Raw genomic sequence first — 5,744 nt, forward strand, 5'->3', positions numbered from 1 at the left:
GTCCTAGTGCTGGGTGCTCCATGTGCACTGGTTCGTGTATGCCTCACAGCAGCCGGGCAACGTGGATATGATTATCTCCTTTTTTTGCAAAGAAACCAGGTGTGGGGGAGAATTGAGCCTTGAACCCAGGTCTGTCAGACTCCAAAGTGGATACCTGCCACTATAGCCAGCTTCTCCCTAGAATCTTAGCTGAGAAAGCTTAGAGATTATCCGGGCCAACCCCGCTCAGAGCAGTCAGTGAAAATCCCAGCTGGTGTCTCTGGTGATGGGCACACTGTCTCCTGCAGTAGCACAAACGGTGCTTGGACAACTGGACACCTGAGACCATCAGAAAGGTGGCCATCCACTAGTACTGAGGAGGGACCACATTTGCTCCCAGGGAAGTGATGCTTCTGTGATCTTCCTCGACACCTTCATAGAAAGGGCCACACAGCAGTGCCTGGAGAAACCTTAACGACCCAATCCATTTCACACTGTCTTTCAAATACCAAGCAGCATGTTCTGTTTTATGAATGTCCCCATGTTTCAAAGAACAAGAACACCAGTGATATAAATTCTTAAATGAAAAGTACATGGGAGAGGACAGGTGGTCCAGTGCTATTGGACCTAATCGTCTACTAACAGCCAAAGGGAGGCTGGAGACTTGTGAATCGGTTTCCATTTCAGGGCCTCAGCCTGACGAAGCCACCATATTCACAAATTGGGCTTCTGGGTCTTTTCAAAGATCCTAGAGCCAAAGCCCCTACTCTTCTCGCTAATGAAGTCGGCCATCCTGGGGTTGGAATGTGAGCCTAGTGTGGAGGAAGGGCAAAGTGAGAGTCCAAAAGGATGTTGGAAAATCCAGAGAAAAGAATTCTAAGGGGCAGCTATTGGCACCTCATGTCAGGGCCAAAGGACTCTCAATCCAGACATGACCCAGTGAGTTGTAAGTTCCTGCAGTTCATAATCAACAAATCCATTTTTGTGGACTGGTTTGTTTTTGCTCAGTGAACCAGCATCTCATGCTCTTCAAATATGTGGAAAATAATGAAAATGGCTTTAACAACAGAGATGACTTTTTCACCATGGCTTGCCCTGAGGATCCAATGTCCAGAAGCCACAGAGGACAGTCAGAGAGGAGACAGGTGGGGGCTCACTCAGGTCCCAGCTGCAGGACAGCCTACCCTCTCCAAGAATCTGGCAGGCCCACTCAGGCCCCCGGCTTGCTCCCCTCGGGTGACCCAGGCAGAGGAACTTTCCATCAAGACGGGGCCTGACTCAACCTCTCCCAAGCAAACCAGACACCAGCCACCAAACTGCCAGCACAAGAGTTTCCATAATGAGAAGCTTCCAGGAAAGCCCATAAAACCTTTACTGTAAATTCAATAAACTGGATTTCAAACATGGTGGCTGGGCTGGGAGAGCCTGGAGCCACACCACCATCACCACCCTTCTCCGCCATCTCCGCACACACACAGAGGCAGCCCCACCCTTATCCCAGTGCCAGGTCCTCCTTGTTCCCCAAGTCAGCTTCTATATACTCTCCCCACACCACCAGCACTAGCAGACCAACTCTGGCCAGCTGTGCAGACAGCCATGAGGACAGAACCTCCAGCCATGCACAGGGCGGAAAGCCAAGTCCTCGGGTGCCCTCAAGCCCATCCGGGTGCTGAGGGACTCAGCTCCTTGACTCTGGTCAGAGCCCCTCTGCCTTTTCTATGCTCCAGACCATTAGTCCAATCAAGGAACACCCAGCCATCTAAGAACAGAAAATGGAAATGTACCCTCTGAGTCATTCAGTCCAGAGGACTTTTGACCTAGGGTGACAGAGTCACAGCATTTTCCCCACGTCCTGGTTAAAAAGCCTCCCCCACCACCCACCGTTCCTCAGCCACTCACCATGACTGCATCACAAATGCCTCACTCCTCACCCCAACACTGAGACCTTGATTTTCCTATATACGCAACTTTCATCTACATGTTTCAGTCTACCCCCCAAATCCCAGCCTCATTCTGTCCTCCCAGGGCTGGGCCATGCTGGAGATCAAAGCCCCAGGAAAGCTTTTGGTGTGGGAGATCCAGCTCCGGCCCTGTGTGGAGATGGAGAGCAGAGCAGGCCTTGGGCATCCAGTCCTTGCACTTGGCCCACTCCACCAGGGAGGCTCACGGCAGAGAGCCTGTGCCAGAAGACGAGGTTGAATAGACTGAGGAGAAGAGGACGGCTTCATGGGCAGAAGCTAGGAAGTTTGGATTTGATCAGAAAGTATAGACCCTCAAAACTTTGGAACAAGAAGAGGCTTAGATGTCTGAAGTTTTCCAACTCAACACTTAATGATGTGCAGATGAGGAAATGGAAGCACAGAGAGATGCAGTGACTTGCCCCAGGTCACTCATTCGAACTTTCCTACGATCAATAAGCCAGGCACAGTGCCTCAGCAAGGCAGGCCTCCTGGCTGCAGACCAGTGCTCACTCCCCAGCACTTCCAGCTTCTGAGATGACAGCTGCAGGGACCCACAGAGCATCTAAGGTGCGAGACTGTGGGACATGCCATGTCTGGTGGTAAGGAACGAAGATTCACAGGAGACCAGGTCCACGTGACCCTAGGCAGACAACTTCCCTCCCTCAACTTTAGTCTCCCCTTTTGTACGACAGGCCCAATAATACCCACCTATTATACCTCACTTCCTCATCTGCTGCAAATGTCAAATGAGATCATATATAAAACTGTGAACCACTACATAAGGTAGGAAGAGAGGGAGGGATAATAGACAGTAGGTTAGAACTAAGGGCCTGGGTGACCCACGCGTGTTCCAGGTCTCCATGGAGTTCCCGGGGGAGTAGACCAGGTATTCTGACTTGCCCACCCACTGAGCCACTGGCATGTGCATCAGCCTCACAGGAGGCCATGATTTCCCAGCATGATCTGCATCCCTGACCCCTTCCCAGAGTGGGCAGAAAGTGAAAGGCACACTGTGCATTTCTCCTCGGGTGATAGGGTTTCACATTCCTTCCCTGCCTGTTAGCAAGAGGACCGCGGAATCTTCGGCTACAGGCCTGTCTAGAAGACTTCCCGCCCCCACTCTGTGCAGACGCTTGGGTTGTGGATATTTTCCACATTTTTTCAAACTGCTTTTTTGGGAAACTATGTTCTTCCAGCCCTGGACCAAGGACAAACCAGTCAGCGCTTGCAGTTGGTGAGCCCAGAGGGCAGCAGGCATTTGCCTGAAGGCTGCCTGTACTCTTCCATGAATAGAGGGAGGGGCAAAAGCAGGGTCAGCTTCCCGGGAATGGGAATGCTGCCTGGTGGCCTGGCAGCCTGGGCACTTTCCAAGCCAGCTTTGGGGAAGTCATTCCAGTTTCATCCAGCTATGGCAGAGGCCCTGATGGGCCTGTGGGAAATCAGATCTTCAGCCCTGATCTTAAAGCATGAGATGGTTCTGCTTATCCCAAGCCAGCACCTATCATTGACAGATCTACATGGTAGCTCTTCAGCCTGGGTTCCTGGCATTTGGCCATCACCCCTCCAAGCACCTGCCCATTATTTGCATGCTTTAAATATCCCAAGTTTTGGGGCTGGTCTGCTTTAACTGTAACCTGTGGCCATCCCTCAGTCCAGTCTAATCCTAGGATAGATGGACTATACTACAAAGCTATAATAACCAAAACAGCTATAGTAACCAAAGTAGAGACATAGAACAATGGAGCAAAAACAGAGAACCTAGACATATTAAATTAAACCACATACCTACAGCCAACTGACCTTTGACAAAGCAGACAACAATATACACTGTGGAAAATAAGCCCTTTTCAATAAAGAGTGCTGGGAAAATTGGATCGCTACGTGCAGAAAAATGAAACAGGACCCCTATCTCTTACCACTCACAAAAATTAATTCAAGATGCATAAAAGACTTAAATGTAAAGCATGAAACCATAAGAATTCTAGAAGAAAATGTAGGAAAAACTCTTCTAGATATTGGCCTGGGCAAAGAATTTATGAATAAGATCCCATTGGCAATCACAGCAACAAAAATTAATAAATGGGATTTGATTTAAAAGCTTCTGCATAGCTAAGGAAACATCAACAGAGGAAATAGACAACCCGCAAAATGGGACAAAATATTTGTAAACTATACATCTGATAAAGGGCTAATAACCAAAATTTACAAAGAACTTGAGCAAATCAACAAGAAAAAAACAAATAACCCCATTAAAAAGTGAGGAAAAGACATGAACAGGTTTTCAAAAGAAGAAAGATAAATGGCCAATAAACATATGAAAAAATGCTCAATGTCACTGATCATCAGGGAAATCCAAATTAAAGCTATAATGAGATATCACAATACCCCTGTTAGAATGGCTTTTACTAAAAAGTCCAAAAACAATAGATGCTGGCATGGATGCTGAGACAAAGGAACGCTTGTACACTGTTGGTGGGACTGCAAATTAGTACAACCCCTATGGAAAACATTATGGAGATTCCTCAAAGAACTAAAAGTAGACCTACCATTCAATCCAGCAGTCCCACTACTGGGTATCTACTCAGTGAAAAAGAAGTCATTTTATCAAAAAGATACCTGCACTTAAATGTTTATTGCAGCACAATTCACAATCGCAAAGATGTGGAATCAACTCAAATGCCCATCAATTCGTGAGTAGATTAACAAAATATGGTATATCTATACCATGGAACACTACTTAGCCATAAAAAAGGATGAATTTATACCTTTTGCAACAATTTGGATGGACTCAAGACCATTTTCCTAAGTGAAATATCCCAGGAATGGAAAAACAAACACCACATGTACTCACTATTAAATTGGAGCTAACCGATGAGCACATGTACACAGAGGGAAGTAAAACTCAGTGGAAATCAAGCAGAGGGGAGGGGAAAGATGGGGAGGGGAAAAAACCTACACATTCTTTGGGTGATGGGCACACCTACAGCCATGACTCAAGCATTACAAAAGCGATCCATGTAACCAAAAACATTTGTACCCCCTTAATACTTTGAAATTTAAAAAAAAAGAAAAAGAGTAGGTGAACATCTTCCTTGAACAAAACAGAACAATGTGAGAGAGTTTTAAGGGGACAGATTCTCTATGAAGAAGTGATTAAACATGGAATTTGGGTCTGACACACTCAAGTTCAACCGGCTCTGCCACTTTCTAGCTGTTGTTACTTCTCTGAGCTTCAGTTTCCTCCCCAGTAAAGGGGGCCAATACTACTTACCTCAGAGGCTGTATACAGGATTCATTAAAATGAGGCATGTGGAAAATACTTGTCACTGTACTTGCCTGATACAAAATTGGTGATTTATTGTAATTATGAACAGGTGGAGTAGGCTGAGGCCTAGGACCTACCCATCCCCTCATCCCAGATTTACAACCTAGTGAAGGCAGAGCCCGTGGCGCACACAGCAGGATGATCCGTCCACAGTAGGACCGGCACAGGATAGCTGCTTTCTGTAAGACTGATAGGGGAAGGAGAGGTGTTGGCACTAGTCTGTTCCTTGGAGAACTCAGAGAAAATGGATTCTTCAGAGAGCTCACATGTGGCTCAAAATCAGCCTTCCAAAGTGACAGCCTAAACCCATGCCCCAGACATGACCCATCTTCCTGCTGAACTAATTCCGCTAGAACACGAGCTTCTTTCCACAGGCCCCACTCCCCACAACTCATCAGTGTCCATTTCTTCCTGCAAAATCTTAGAACAAAACTCCCATGTGATACTATATTTCTCTTAAGCGATGGTTGACAAAACAA

This window comes from Eulemur rufifrons, chromosome 8 (genome assembly GCF_041146395.1).
Source record: "Eulemur rufifrons isolate Redbay chromosome 8, OSU_ERuf_1, whole genome shotgun sequence".
Classification (NCBI taxonomy): domain Eukaryota; kingdom Metazoa; phylum Chordata; class Mammalia; order Primates; family Lemuridae; genus Eulemur; species Eulemur rufifrons.